Source organism: Triturus cristatus, chromosome 3_2 (genome assembly GCF_964204655.1).
Source record: "Triturus cristatus chromosome 3_2, aTriCri1.1, whole genome shotgun sequence".
NCBI classification, from domain to species: domain Eukaryota; kingdom Metazoa; phylum Chordata; class Amphibia; order Caudata; family Salamandridae; genus Triturus; species Triturus cristatus.
This window is the reverse complement of record NC_140584.1, coordinates 819,794,620-819,810,232: the sequence shown is the minus strand read 5'-3', so window position 1 is coordinate 819,810,232 and position 15,613 is coordinate 819,794,620. Positions and strand designations below refer to the sequence as shown.

At 47.1% G+C, this 15,613-nt stretch overlaps 2 protein-coding genes across 4 annotated transcripts in view; one reads left to right on the top strand and one right to left on the bottom strand.

Moving 5' to 3' along the window:
- The window catches only part of STRADB (STE20 related adaptor beta), a 390,751-nt gene that overhangs the window by 188,777 nt on the left and 186,361 nt on the right, over positions 1-15,613 (top strand). The window lies entirely within an intron of this gene.
- TRAK2 (trafficking kinesin protein 2) overlaps positions 1-15,613 on the bottom strand; it is a 376,229-nt gene that overhangs the window by 332,572 nt on the left and 28,044 nt on the right. The window lies entirely within an intron of this gene.

Genomic DNA, 15,613 nt, shown 5'->3' with positions numbered 1-15,613 from the left:
ACTGTCCCTCATAAACGTAGATGCCAAAATCTACGCAAAAGTAATTGCGGATAGATTGCAACCGTTGTTGCCGATTATAGCGCTCCCTGATCAATCGGGATTTATCCCTGGACGTGCAACATCACACAACCTCAGGACTATCTTCTCGGTCCTTCACTATTTACACCCGTCAGTACAGGCAGCGGTGGTGTTTTTGGACGCCACCAAAGCCTTTGACTCCCTGGAGTGGCCCTATCTCTTCGAAGTGTTGAAGCGGATGGGATTCAGTCAAAACTTCATGACCCTTATTAAGCTCCTATACACGTCACCCAGAGCCCGGGTGAGCGTTAATGGTCTTGTCTCCAAGCCGTTCGCTGTCTCGAGGGGAACTAGGCAGGGATGCCCGCTATCCCCGCTTCTCTTTGCGATTGCTATGGAGCCATTAGCAGCTCGAATTCGGCAACACCACACTGCCAGAGGCATCGGATTCAGTGCTAGAAGCTTATTGATCTCGCTATACGCGGACGATGTCACACTGTACGTTCAGAACCCCAGAGACAACCTGAGCCCACTGCTGCGCGAGTTTGTGAGATTTGAGGGTCTAGCAGGGATATCCATTAATTGGTCGAAGTCAGTGGCATTCCCCCTGACGGAAGGCACTGGTAGACCTGCCCCTGACTACCCCCTCAGATGGGAGACGGAAGCTGTCAAGTATTTGGGCGTCTGGATTAGCCGAGATGTACAGGAGCTGTGGTCGCTGAATTTTGGTAGGGCGGTGGACTGGCTGGAAGGGAAAGTCGAAGTCTGGAATAAATTGCCGCTGTCCCTGGTGGCTAGAATTGCGTTGGCCAAAATGGTGGTCCTCCCCAAATTCTTGTACTTGTTTGTCAATGTACCACTACCTATGACGACGCACTTTCACACACGGGTCCGCTCACTATTGCTGAAACTGGTGTGGGCCGGCGGTCAGGCAAGAGTATCCTGGGACCTACTCACGCTTCCGCTCCGACAGGGTGGACTGGGGGCCCCGGACTTGAAGCTCTATTCGCTTTGTGCACAAGCTCAATTCCTTCATTTCTGGGCCTACCCAGCCCCCTACCAGCCGCATGTGGCGGTGGAGCTTGCAGTGGTCGCCCCCTCGCCATTACGAGTGGCATTATACGGAGCGGTTACGTGCCCGTCGCGTGAGGTGGACACGGTGGAAATGATCCGCTGGTCCTGGCGCGAGCTTCGGAAGCGAGCTGGTCTCTCCCTGCTCTATGCGCCTGCGGTTCCTCTCAGGGGCAACCCGATGCTGCCCTGTTTGACGGCAAGAGGTGAAGTCCTCACTATCCGTGGGAATAGGCTACTCACTTTCGCGGACATATATCCAGATGGCTCATTTTTCGAGATGCCTGCGGATGGGGATGACCAACCTTGCACGTTTGCGGACAAATTACTATATCATTCCCTTAGGGAATCCTGCAAGAAAATGGGACAGGGATTCCCGGACGAGCCTTGCGCACTAGCCGCCCTGCAAGACTTGCTCTCAAGACCTTCTCCTAAAAAGCTGGTGTCCAGATTGTATAACTGCATGCAGGAACAAGCCCCGGTGACAGTAGCCACGGCCGAGTCCGCCTGGGCTGAAGACCTGGGGGATCAGCTGCCGGATGATGCATGGGGGTATTGCTGCGCTCAACTCACAGCTCTATCACCGAGTTACCGATTGCGGCTTATACACTTCAAATTCCTACACAGATATTACCGCACTCCGACACTGCTACGCCGCATGGGGATCCGCGAAGATGCCGCTTGCTGGAAATGTGGGGGTGACGATGCCACCTTTCTACATGTAGCTTGGAGCTGCCCCAAGCTGGAGGCATACTGGTCGGGGGTCTTCAACGCCATAAATCAAATCGTACAGAGGAACGACTCCCCATCTCCACTGCTGGGTTTGCTGGGGTATGTTAAGCGCACTGAGCCCTGCGACAGGAAACTACATGCACTACTCCTGTTATACGCCAAACGGCAGATAGCTATGCACTGGGGCAGACCGGCCCTCCCCACGCTCGAAAGCTGGATCAGTGATGTGACTTACGGCCACACTCAGCTGGCGAACTACTGGGAGACCATGCCCACCGCTTCCAGACCCATTGACATATGGGGCCCGTTTATACAGTGGACTACAGGACGCGCGGCCCCTGACTCCGCCGACACCTCGCGCGCTACCAGCGTTTCCGACGACATGGGCTGAGGGAGCGCGCTGCGTAAACTAGCGTTAGAGGTCCCGCTGCCCCGCACTTGGGCTATTGGGCACTGCTCAGCCGCAAGCTTTGGCGGTTACTGACTCCAATGACCTGCCCGGAGTCCACTGCCCCCCCCCCCCCCCTCTGCCCTCCTGGTCCCACTGTGGATAATTTGCCGCCCCTCTCCCCCTGCCCCCCGCCCCGCCCTTCCCTCGCTAAGTCGCACACAGCTAAGATACCTTCCCGCACCCGCTCTCAACATAGCTGTTTTCCAAGTACTTGCACCTTTGTTTGATGTTTTTGGTTTAGTTGTTGGGGGGTCCTGTTGGGGGAAACAAGGTGCTGACCGACACATCCCTTTTATAGTCTGCTGAAGTGGGCGGATGACCGCTGCTTATTTGTGGGCGGATTTGTTGATTTTCGCTACCTTTCAGCTGGAAGCAGCACTGGGTCAAAAGTAAGACCGTTTACTCGCTAAAAGATGTACAATACGAACTGTAGACTTTTATTATACCTTAAGCTCACCTCTGCCGGTACCATTGGCCGGATGTAGGCCTCAGAGATATTTCTGTGTAATCTTTGTATAATTTACCCTATAGCGGCCTGCCTCCGGGTTGTTGGCGTGACGCAGTGTATGTCATCTGTTTCATTTGTTCATAATAAATGTCTTACGACCAAAAAAAAAAAAAAAAAAAAAAACATTACTGTTGGGAAAGGGACTCATACTATTCTTAAGGTCTTATTAGTTTTCCAGAGCTCAAGTAGAAACTGCACGAGGGAACACCATTGAGGAATCAATTTATCTTTTTTTGAGGCGCACTCTTTATAGAGAGTGGTCATAAGAACTAATTACATCTCTATCAAACTACTGAGAAAAAGCATTTGTAAAAAATATCTTTTTATAAAAAGAGCACTATGACAAGCTGTCGTGTGCTAAAGTGTTTTTTTAAAGAAAAATTAATGCTGGCCCTCGAAATAGAACTCATTTTAAAATTATTATTTTGGCAGTGGGCTCCCCCATCTCTCTTACCAGTCCTCTGCCCAACCTGCATCCTTTTTTCCTGTCCTCCTCCTGTGTTGTCTTTTCGTCTCCAAATCCACTTCAAAGTGGGGAAGCGGGTTGGAGGAAAGGCAACACAGAGGGAGGACAGTAAAGAAGGATGTGGTGAGGGAAGAGGGGAGAGAGGTCCATATGAGCAGCAGAGGGTAGGTGGGAGCTGCTGGGGCAAGCACACAAACCATAGAGGGTGGGGTGGGCACAAGAGGCTGAGAAAACACACAGATAAAGGGTAGGCGAAAGAGGTCGCAGGAAGCACACTGACAACAGAAGGTGGGGAGAGGGGTTGGGGAAGCAAAATGACAACAGTGGTTATGGAACAGGGGTTGAGGCAGCACACTGACTTGGATGGGCAGGGAGGAACACGAAGGACTAAAGTACTTGGGGGAGAAGTACATGAAGGAGAGAGCTGGAAAACCCGCACACACTTTCGTAGAGCACTTCAACAAAAAGAACTAGCATTGGCATAGCCAACAGGTCTCGCTTTTGGGACCTTAGAAGTATTTAGTTATGCAGCACAATATCCTTGGTGCAACAACATCAATTGTTGCATCGCTAAACACTTATAAGGTCCCAAAGGCAAGACCTATTGGCTATGCCAATGCTTGTTTTCTATTTGATGGAAAGGTTTAGGTCTTCAAACAACACCAGTGAGTGGTTTGCTGCACAAAGGGCCCAGGGCTGCGATGAGGCTAGGACAAGGAAGCTGTACCCCAGAACTGCCTATTGCTTGTAACATGGAAAGGGTTCAGAATATCTGCATTCATCTATATTTTATCTATCCCACCAAACATCAGCATGAAGAATCCCAATAAACATCTGCATCAACTCACATACCTCAACCACTCCCCCACCTCACTAATGTTAACACCCAACTGCTATTTATTTAATCTACCCCAAGGAAATTGTAGTGAATGCATGGAATAGTTGCTTGAGTCACTAAACTAACCCCAATAACATGACTAGCCACTAACCTTGGGTTCGGTAGCAACATGCTGCCCAGGGTAAAGCGCTTCAGCACCTCGTCAAAGGTAGTAAGTGTTATATAAATGCAATTACAATTTACCAACGTTCCCCAGAAATGGATTTCTGAGCCTTAGATATCTGTGTAAGGGGGTGGGGGTTCAAGAGCGAGAGAGGGGGGAGAAAGAGAAGGCTTTGACTGTTGAAGAGAGGCTTGAGAGGGCGGGGCAGGTAGAGAACAGGACAGATGGAGAGTCAGAGGAAGGTGAGAAGGAGCAGGAGGGAGAGAGTGACAGGAAGTGAAGTAAGAGTGTATAGAGAGCGAGGGGGGTTGGGTGAGGGAGTGGGCTGAGGGCAAGGTGTGTTTAGGAACATCAAAGGAAAGTGAGAAGGAGCAGGAGGGAGAGAGTGACAGGAAGTGAAGTAAGAGTATAGAGAGCGAGGGGGGGGGTGGGTGAGGGAGTGGGCTGAGGGCAAGGTGTGTTTAGGAACATCAAAGGTTCTTGAAATGAAGTGATGTCATTGAAGATGGAGTAGGTGGGAGAGAAGTGTCATGGCGAGGTGCTAATAGATGAAAGAGAGGTAGGATTGGTAAGGGAAGAGGGGGCTGAGTGTGCAAGACAATAAGGAATTTATCAAAGGAGAATGATCGGAGCACGGGAAAGTAATGTAAAAAAGGAAAAATATGGCAGAATATGAAAGACAGGCAGGATAAAGAGATGGGCTATAAAGAGGAAGAAAGGTGTGACGAAAGAAGCGGTCAGAAGAGGGTAGACAAAGTGGGAGAGAGGTAGGCGACAACGTAAGGGAGTGAGTGATGGAAAAGGGCAATGCAGATATAAAAATAGGAAAGGGAAAGAGGAGAAGAAGAGGGTCCGAGAGGAAGGTGAAGTGAGGTAGAAAAGGGGGCGAAGAAAGCACAAAGTAGAAACAGGACCAGGGAGAAGAAGGGTTCAGAAGAGTGATAAGCAGGAGATGTTAAGGGGGACAAAGTGGCAGGAAACTGGAATGAAAAAGACAAAAGGTGGAGACGGGGCAAAGTATGAAGAGAGCCGAGGTTGAGAAGATAGGGAAAGCAATGAGAAAAGGAGGAGCTAGTGAGACCATGTATGATGTCCTGGCTCATTCACATATGGAGCGGAGATTCTAGGAGAGTGAAGGGAGGAAAAGTGGGGGGAGCCCGTGAGCAAGGGAAGAGAGTCTGGAATGAAAAAGATCAGTGAGAACAAGGAGTCTAAGAGGGGAGGAGAACAAGGGGTCTAAGAGGGGAGAGAAAGATGTCAAGGGAGCAGGAAAGGGTGAGAAAAGGCACTTCATGCGAGTGTGTGAAAGAGCAGTAGATTGGGTCGACAGGGACAGAAAATAGTTCAGGAGCGCATCAAAAAACAAAGAAGACATACCCCAATAAAGAAAAGGATGAAACCGAAGATAAGATGGTAGGTCTAAGGGGGAAGAGAGATGGTGACAGAGCAGGATAGAAAATGAGAAAGGGGAACGACAGGCTGGAAATTAAGAAACACGGTGGCGACGGAGAAGAGTGTTAGAAAGCGAGGGAGCGTACTTGTAAGAAGGAACTAAGGAACGGAACATGGAAGGGTGACATAAACCAGTGAAGAATGAAGAGAGGATGTTTGGAAACAAGAACAGGGAATACCTTTTGTAGGCAGAACTCATTAAAATCACACATTCAACCCTATCAACAGACGCCATTCAGATCTTTCTTGTGGCGATTACATACGATTACAGCACACAAATGATAGTTTTGGCCTGCAGGTGGCGATAGGCGACCACGTCCAGGAATGAGTTTGGGGATGGTAAATTGTCTCCGTAACATCTCCCTTTTGAGTGTGCCCAAAAGTGTTATAAGGGCCCCACACAAGGTTTGCGGCATTTAAAAAACATTGTGTGGCAAGAATGGCAAAATTATGGGACAAGAAAATACAAATTATGGAGCATGTTGCCACATATACAATGACAATATACTTTTTTTATTTTAACACCAAAGCAATCGGCAAATAAAACAAGCATTGCTTAAAAGCGGATGCCCATTACGCTCAGCGAGTGTGCTCAGACGGAGTGACAGGCGCCAGAAGCAATGACGGGCAGAGATGAGAGCGAGGAGGCGCGCGCTATAAGGAAATAAAAGCAAGCACTAGCCGCGCGGCCATGAAAGTGATCGTAGGCTGTAAGGATGCCCGCGAGCGATGCACTTAATGAGCCATGACGAGACAGGAAAGCCAGATGGCGCCTGTGCTCGTAACTGTGCACGTAACCGCATGCTCTAGGCCACGCAAAAAGCTGTGGTCGGCTTTTTGAAGCCCACTTACTAAAAGTATCGCCAGAGCAATGCATGCGCTGGCTCAGGCGAGACCTAAAAAATGAGCACCTAGAAAAGCAAGCAGTCTAAAGCACAATAACGCGTCCATGATCAGAGGAGGGACAAACTGAAGAAAAGGAGGGAAATCCTATGAAACCAGCTTAAAAAGAAGTAAGCAATTAAGAGGGACAATAAAGCCAACCAATGGTACACTATGGGCAGCCTCTAAGCCCACTGTAAGGGAACAACAGTTCTTGCAAGAGAAAGTATGCACTATCTTAGGCAAGACCCAAGAAGAGAAGCCTGCATCCATCAACCAACATAAACACATCTGTCTGACCTTTTTGCATGTTTATATAGCTATGCTCTTATGCATGCAAACTACAGTACAAGAAAAGTCTAACCCAGTGTTTCCCACACTGTGGGTCCCAAGCTGATTTTTGGTGAGTCGGGAAACTCGAAGCAATAAATAAGAATGCTTTAAATTATGTGTTTAACTTGTCACATTTGGAGTTCTTCAACAGAAGAGGTCAAATGTCAGGCTATGTCTTCTGACAAGATGCTGCTTATTCATTTAGAATGGGACTGGTGTTTACTTTTATTTGACTGCATAGTGAGAGGAGTTTTTAGAGTAAATTATGTGACAAGTTTAGGATGTAGTTTTTTGGCAGCACACAAATGTAAATGCCAGTAAATGAACCGTATGCATTCTACAGTCAGGAAAGCAAAAATGAAGTATGTGTTTTTTATAAAACATTAAAGTGTGCTGGAAACAGATTTCAATAGGATCAAAACAAAATAAAAACACTTTAAATGCCGACTACCAAAAATAATTATTCACAGAACCATCATTTTCACACATTATCATTTGATCGTGGTATGCTATATAGTTTAACTCAGTAAAACTGTAGGTCTGTGCAAAGTTCGTGGTGAAAATGTGCTTTTTGTAAATGACAAATGTGCTAACACATGATGCTTTAGTTACGTTAAAAAAGCAAACACAAGGATGATTGTGGACCCGGAGTGTCTGCGGTGTGGTAGGGAGGAGGGCACATTTCTGCACACAATATGGCAGTGCACGTCATTAGATCGGTTTTGGAGGGGAGTGTTGGCATGTCTTTCGGAGGTGCTGGGGTGGGAGCTCCCCCGATCGCCGCGGCTGGCTATACTTCATGTCATGGAAGGCATAGGGGGTAATATTTATAAACGACACCTTAGGTTGTTGGGGTTTATGCTGGTTAAGCGAGATATTGCTAGGAAGTGGAAGGCTGCACAAGCCCTGTCCATGACAGTATGGAAGAATGGATTAGATTTTTGTATGAGACTGGAGCAGCCCGTCTTTGAGGCCAGGGGGTGCCCACGCAAACATTACAAGATCTGGAAAAGGTGGGCAGACTATCGAGGAATATGGTTAGAGCCGCCGGTGGAGGAGGAGACCCGTGCGTTGGGGTAGTGGCTAGTAGGGTCTAGTGGCCACAGAGGGAGCACGTGGGGGTACGGACCATGAGGGTGGGATATATAGTTGGTGGGAGTGGGAGAGCAAAATTAGGCGGCAGGAGTGCGATCACAAGGGAGTTGGGGGAGGGAGGGGGGAGTTCAGGGAGGGGATACTAAGTGTTTTCAAATATGCATTTGGTATACATCGTGATTTTACCCCCCTTTTTACTTGTTTATCTTATGTTTTAACATATATCTGTCATTTGCTTGCCGGTATATGTATGATGAATATGGCAGACGTCTCTGGAGTGCAGAGCCCTGCGCTGTGACAGTCAAATTGACACAATAAAATATGTTTTCAAAAAGCAAACACAAGGAGATTATGGACGGAGCACTGAAACTTTTCAGACTCTCACCCCCAGTCACAGATCTGGGTTGAATCTATCATCGTTCTTTAGCTCACTTTGCCACCCTATTTCAGACACAGTTTGGACCCAGCCATATGCAAATCAGTCTTGACCCTGTGCCTCATGGGAACAGTCCAGCCCGAACTGCCAAGCCAGGTCTTCTCTGGACCGGAAACAAGCATCCTGCGACCGGTTTCGGGTTAACAGCCCTCATCAGCTAGCATTAAATCTAGTGGCAAAGGGAGCCACGTCTGGGCATGCCCTGCCAACTTGGGGTGAACAAAGCAAACACAAGGAGATTATGGACGGAGCACTGAAACTTTTCAGACTCTCACCCCCAGTCACAGATCTGGGTTGAATCTATCATCGTTCTTTAGCTCACTTTGCCACCCTATTTCAGACACAGTTTGGACCCAGCCATATGCAAATCAGTCTTGACCCTGTGCCTCATGGGAACAGTCCAGCCCGAACTGCCAAGACAGGTCTTCACTGGACCGGCAACAAGCATCCTAGGACCGGTTTCGGGCTAACAGCCCTAATCAGCCAGGCTAGCTTGAATACAGTGGCAAAGTGAGCATGTCCATCAAAGGTAGGTGGGTCGTGAATGTCAGTTGTTCTAAAAATTGGGTTCAGGTTCCAAAATGTTTGGGAACCAATGGTCTTAATCAAACAAAAGAGGGACAGGGGGGCAAGTTTACCGAGGTCCAGCGTACATGCCCCAGAAGGACGTGCACAACAAGAGTACAAAGTTCCTCTGTGATTTAGGCTAGGGAAGCTGTAGAGATGAGCGAGTCAATGAAAACCACTGATGTGTATGCAAAGAAGGGGGAGTTCCCCTTGTCGGAACTAGGGCTCTCACACACCCAGCAAGCTAGGTGTCATGCTTCATCATATGAGCCTGTCCCTTGTCAGGTCGGCGCTGCAATACCAGACGGGCACCCAGACCGGGGGTCTTTATCGGGGATCTTTTGTTTTCCGGGCGGTGGATGCAGTGGAGGTGAGGGGGCCTAGCTTTGATTCCTGCGGGTCGATTTTGCGCTACACAAAACTGCAACAACAAAAAAAATGCTAAGAGTGATTCCACAACTCCCAGAATGCAACTTTGCTGGTGGCTATTAACCAGACAAACCTGTCAGCAAACTGGGACGTATCAAAGCATATGTGTGACTCTCACCCCCAAAGCTGCTCTTATCAACTGCGAGACATCCATCTATCTTGTGTGTTTTTCTGTTTAAATTCTAGTATTTTTCGATGTACTATCTGCTGTTTGAATTCAAGAGTAATTTGACTGTCCTAAAATACGGGATGGAATGCTAGAACTAGGAAGCCCATAAATTACCTGGATTAAACGAGCTTCCAGGGCCCGACATGGGAGAGACATTTCTGTATACTGCCTGCTGCATACGTCCTTATGTACAGGATGGTGTCTGGCCCCATGTGATGAGCAGTGTCTCAAGTTCACTAAACTCCTGGGGCAGTGCCACATCCCGACCGTGCTTTTTCTATGCATTCTGGGAGTCGTAGTCCTATTATAAAATCAGCACTACAAGTACAAGAATGCAAAGAGGAAACTTGGACTGGATGGGCATGAACTTGAAAAACATGAGCCGCATACATGTGGGGTGACTTCCCATCAGTGAAGTTCAGGCATAAGCAGAACTGGTACGTGCAGGGACCATTTTTAACGGGCAGAGGACACTACGAATCCAATCATGCCGTTGCTTATACACCCATTATTAGCTGAAAGCTACGAGCCTGGACAAGGGTATCTGTTAAAACGTGCATTGTGTAATAATGCTCTGTGCATTTTTTTCGTGTTGGGAACCTATATTTCTTTTGCGATACTTCGATGGTAGAACGCATCCTTTTTGCCAGTCTTGTGCTTGTCACATCCGATCCAGCTGCTAATTGTCAGCGGTCCCTCAGGGAAAGCTTTAGAAGCTGGGGAACTGGGTTCGAGTCTAAGCAGGGAGGCTCAACATTCTGTGATTCTGGTCAAATCACTTAATCTCTCCCTGCCTAACAAAAAAAAAATGAATATGTCCATCTGTAACGCAACATGTAAAGCGCTCCGATACCTTCGGTTAAAGTTCGCGCTATAAAAAAACTATTAAAAAAAAAAATTCTCTAGGCCCGTGTGCAGACTTTGCCACTGCTGGACTAGGAAGGCCCTCATTCCACTTACAACAATGGGCCGTTTTGCGGAACATACGCTGATATGAGCTGCTAACATCTGTTCTATGTGTCACGATGGCAGTGTGTGGATAGTTAGTGGCTGTTAATGTGTTAGGCTGGTGTTGGAATCTCCTGTGTGCTGTTCATGCGGTGCTTGGTGAGGGCCGAAATCGCTTGCCGCGGGACATGGCCGAGGTGGGGGGTTCAATACACAGCATCCAGTCCAGTGCTGGTGCATTTTATATGATCTTGGCCTGAGACAGTCTAAATCGAGCGTGTCATGTCTACAAGATTCGCCATTAAGCTAAATTAAAACGTACAAATCATGACTTATGGAATCACGTTTTGGAGCATGAGGTTGCTCCGCACACATTTATAGAGAAGAACCATAACATTATTACTCATGAAATGGTAAACAGTGCAAAGACAGGACCGGCACCAGAAGATATTAAAAATCACACTTCCTTTAACCCAGGGTGCTGTGTTTGGGCAGCAATCTGTAAAGCACAATGTATTTAAGAAATAATGCAACTGCAGCATCTTAAAAAAAAAAAGACAAGCCTGACGGAGCGTGGCGCGTGCTTGGCGGGGGCAGGGGAGCGCATTCCAGGCGGGGGAGTGGACCCTTTGAAGTGCGATGCCAAACGGATTGCATGGCGGCACGATGCGCGTGATTGTGCGTGTGCTCGCCATGCAATCCGCTTTACGGAGCACTTTTGGGAGCCCCTTACAATAGTCTCGCTTTGAGATCGCTTACGCGATAGCAAGGCGAGACCTAAAAAGTGAAGGCCTGCTCATTGAGCAAAGACATGAAGGATGCTCAAACAAGATAATGGCTGAAGAAGTCTGACCCAAATTTCACTCTGTTTATGTATACACAGCAAGAGTTTACTTCAGACCGAGAAAAAAAATTATTTCCCTGACTTTACCGATGTAAAGGGTCATTGTTCTTAGATGCCTAGAAATTATATCCGGACAGTCAAAAGTCATTCTCAGATGTCTTTGTGGGAAAATCCAAGTGTTCTTCCAGTAAAAAAACGTAGTTGAAGGATGAAATAATCACTTTGTAGCGTGATTAACTTAAGTATTATCTGTATTATTGGTGCCTACGCTTTTTATGCTAGACTACTCCAAATGTAACTGAAAAGGCAGAGGTTATGTGTAGTACTACAAGCCTTTTATCACCCTCATGTACTGTACGGATGCCCTCTAGCTAGAGGACATGCATAAACGAGGATGGCATTGTTCCAGAACATCTGGCTGCTGAGCACTCTCCTACCAACCCCCTCTATCCTCATGAACAGCTGCTGCTGCATTTTGGCATCATACTAGAAGCATCAAGCAATCCTAGAAAAGCAGTCAACAAACACTTGTTAATCATAACAAAATGCATAATGGATTATGTAGCGAACTATAATAAAATGTTCTGGAGCATTAAAAAAGGGGGATCAAGCATATTTGGAGGGCTACCGATGCAGAGAATAACTATTAGATTGGCTTTTTTTTTTTTTAAATCAAAAACATTATTAAATAGAACTTGAAGCAATTGTTAAACTTGGGAATCAATAGACGTGATCAAACTACAGCAAAACAAGGGTGTTATTAGAACTGCATTTAAAAATAAGTGTTTGGGGCAGAGCCTTTGTATCTAAAGCTGGCTGCCTTTTAGAGGTTAGCGACGTTAACAAGGATTGTCAGTATGGTTGACTAAAACACCAGAGGGTTTCTAACTTGGACTACTTTCTCTGTGCCTACCACATCTTTATGCAAATCAAAGATCAGGCAATTTGAGAGTCAGGCTAATGGACACAAACATTATAACAAGCATTTGCAATGCAATAGGTCTCGCATTTACGTGACTTTGAGCTATTGACATTGCAAATAACAATGCCTTTTATTTTTGTTTTCAAAACATAAATAAAAGGCATTGTCATTTACAATGCCAATAGCTTTAACTCGTGTAACAGCGAGACCTATTGCATTGCAAATGCTTGTTGTTTTGAGAATCTGGTCACCCTATTACAAAAATCTGCAGGCAGTGGGCGGGGCCTGATGAGCTCGCAGGCAGCACTCGCAGTGTGTGCCGGAAGCTGTAGACCCAAGGTACGCCGGGAGCTGTAGTTCGTTCGTTCCCGGAAGCCGGAAGTTGGGGGCGGGACACCTACGAGGCTGGGCCAGCCAGGCAGCTGCTATGGATTGGGAGTGAAGGGGAGCGGCTGGTGCAGCAGTGACCGGCTGCGGCGATGGAGGTGTGCAGTGGCTGTCTGCAGGAGCCGCCGCTGCAGGGTGACAGCAGGTGAGGAGAGACAGAGACTGTCATGGTGGGAGTGGCGCGGCTGTGTGTCTTAGGGGCGGCGTGATGAGTGTGGGGCGGGGGGGGGGGGGGGGTCATCGCTGGGAGTGGTCTTCAGTGGAGCAGCTGCAGTCATATGGGATAGTTGTGTGTAATCCTGTTTTGTGGCCAGAATATTCTCTCCGTCCTGCAGCCTCTTTCCAAAATCTCAGTTGTTTCTGTAGCGAGGTAACATGATTTTGTTTACTCCAAGCATGTTCCATGCGTGTTGCAAGAGCCTGCCGTCGCATCATGATTTTGCCTCCTCAGCTGGAAGAATAAGCATCAGTGCATTTCTTTTGTACATTTTGAACTATTATTTTTAAGATGAACATATAGTACCAGCATACATAATATAGGTTGTGCTGATGTCTATTCGTACATGAAAATAAAGGGTGTGCAGTGTAGTTTCACCATAATAATAAGAGGGTGCGCACATGCAATCGTACTGTACGCAACACTAATTTTAAAGGGTGTGTACCCATAGCCATCCTATACCCACACCATCGTTATATAATTTACTAATCTCCATTGTGCACCACATAGTGCAGAGACTAATCCCCCCCCCCCCAATACCCTATCATTCACCCGCAAGCTGCCATTTGCTGACAATGCCAATATAATCTGTAAATTTCGAACAGTGCGGCTTCGGTCTGTCTCCCTTGAGAGGCATCTCGGTGGCGAGGTGTGTGCGCGCGCGCATTAAGCAGCTGCGGATGCGGTGAGGGGGGGGGTCGTCAGCGGCGGGGTGTGTGCGTGCGTGCGTGCATGTGCGTCTCAGAAGCACATCCACAGACCCCGATCGCTGCGCGTGCCCCGGTCTGTCTCCCTTGAGAGGCATCACGGCAACAATAGTTCTCGTTGGCAGCAGCGCTTCGCGCTGAATCGCTGTGCAGTGTAGTTTCACCATGATAATAAGAGGGTGTGCACATGCAATCGTACTGTACGTAACACTAATTTTAAAGGGTGTGTACCCATAGCCATCCTATAACCACACCATCGTTATATAATTTACTAATCTCCAGTGTGCACCACATAGTGCAGAGACTAATCCTCCCCCCATACCCTATTGTTCACCCGCAAGCTGCCATTTGTTGACAATGCCAATATATTCTGTAAATTTCGAACAGTGCGGCTTCGGTCTGTCTCCCTTGAAAGGCATCCCGGTGGCAAGGTGTGTGCGTGCGCGCGTTAGGGAGCCGCGGATGCGGTGAGGGGGGGGGGGTTGGGGGAGTTGGCAGCGGCAGGGTGTGCGCGTCTGTGTGTGTGCGCGTCTGCGCAAGCGCGTCTCAGAAGCGCGTCCACAGACCCCGATCGCTGCGCGTGCCCCAGTCTGTCTCCCTTGAGAGGCATCACGGCAACAATAGTTTCTCGTTGGCGGCAGCGCGAGACCTAAAAAGGAGTTGTTACAACCAACCACAAAAAAACAAAAGCGTACTGTGTTCTCTCTACAATATTATCTTTCCAACGCAGTAAGTTTGTTATCCACACAAAGGAAATAAAAAGTTCATATGATTTGTGACATGCAATCAAAAATATTGTATATATTGCTTAAAATGACCCTGCGGATTGCTGCACAAATGAAACACAACGAGAACCATCAAGTCTGGTGAACCGGTCATAAAAGCAAGATTCTAACAGGCAATAAATAATCCTCTGTAGTAAGACATTCTAAAGAGTTCCATCATAATACATTACAAGTATTGGAAGTAGTGATGATTAACAGAGAAACTGATAATCACAAATACTTATAATAAAGAGAAGCGTAGTCTTAAATTTGCTTCCCACGACCGCTGAGCAAACACAAGGAGATAATGGACGGAGCACTGAAACTTTTCAGACACTCACCCCCAGTCACAGATCTGGATTAAATCCATCATCATTCTTTAGCTCACTTCACCACCTCAGTTCATACCCAGCTATATACAAATCAGTCTTGACCCTGTGCCTCATGGGAACAATCCAGCAGGAACTGCTGAGCACAATGGTGGATACTAGTCTCCAGAATGTCCAGCACGCAGATGAACATGAATCTGAATAGGTAACTGATTTGATCGTTGACAACTGCATTGATTTCATATTTAATTATCAATTCGTTTTATAAAACAAGTTTGAATGAAATATCCTGTTAGTAAACCTCATGAGTTAATTATATGTTGGCAGGTGTTGCCCATGATGTAGAGTAATAACTCCAAATGTATTGAGCAAAAGAAAGGTTTCAGTTACGTGAACAAATATTTTGAAGAAACATATTGCTAAATTAGAATATTTTTGAAGATTTTGGTGCAGAAGAATTAGGGTCAATAAAATGACTTTTTACCTAATATAGACTTTTCGGTCACGGTACAGACTGAGTGCCGTGAGGATAGAGGTCCAGGCTAGAAACACAGTGATTGTGCAGCTCCTGGAGGCAGTGTCACACACCAGCACCGGTAGAGTTCGGAAAGGGTTAAAATATTGCTAAAAAAAAATTTAAACACTGACTAGTAGTCCAATAATTTACACTTTGAGTGAAACTCGAGTCACAGCAGACTTTTAGAAAGAGAAGTTAAAACTGCACAAAAAAACGAGAGCCCTTTCCATTCACTGCTGCAAATTGTTTATTCAGCCAGGATGCCAGGTTCAACTCACTGTGCCCAGGAACATGTTTCTACAACTAACATGTTTGATGGCCTAAGCATATGAAGACAACAGGAAACATGGAGGAGGGATGGTGGCGTG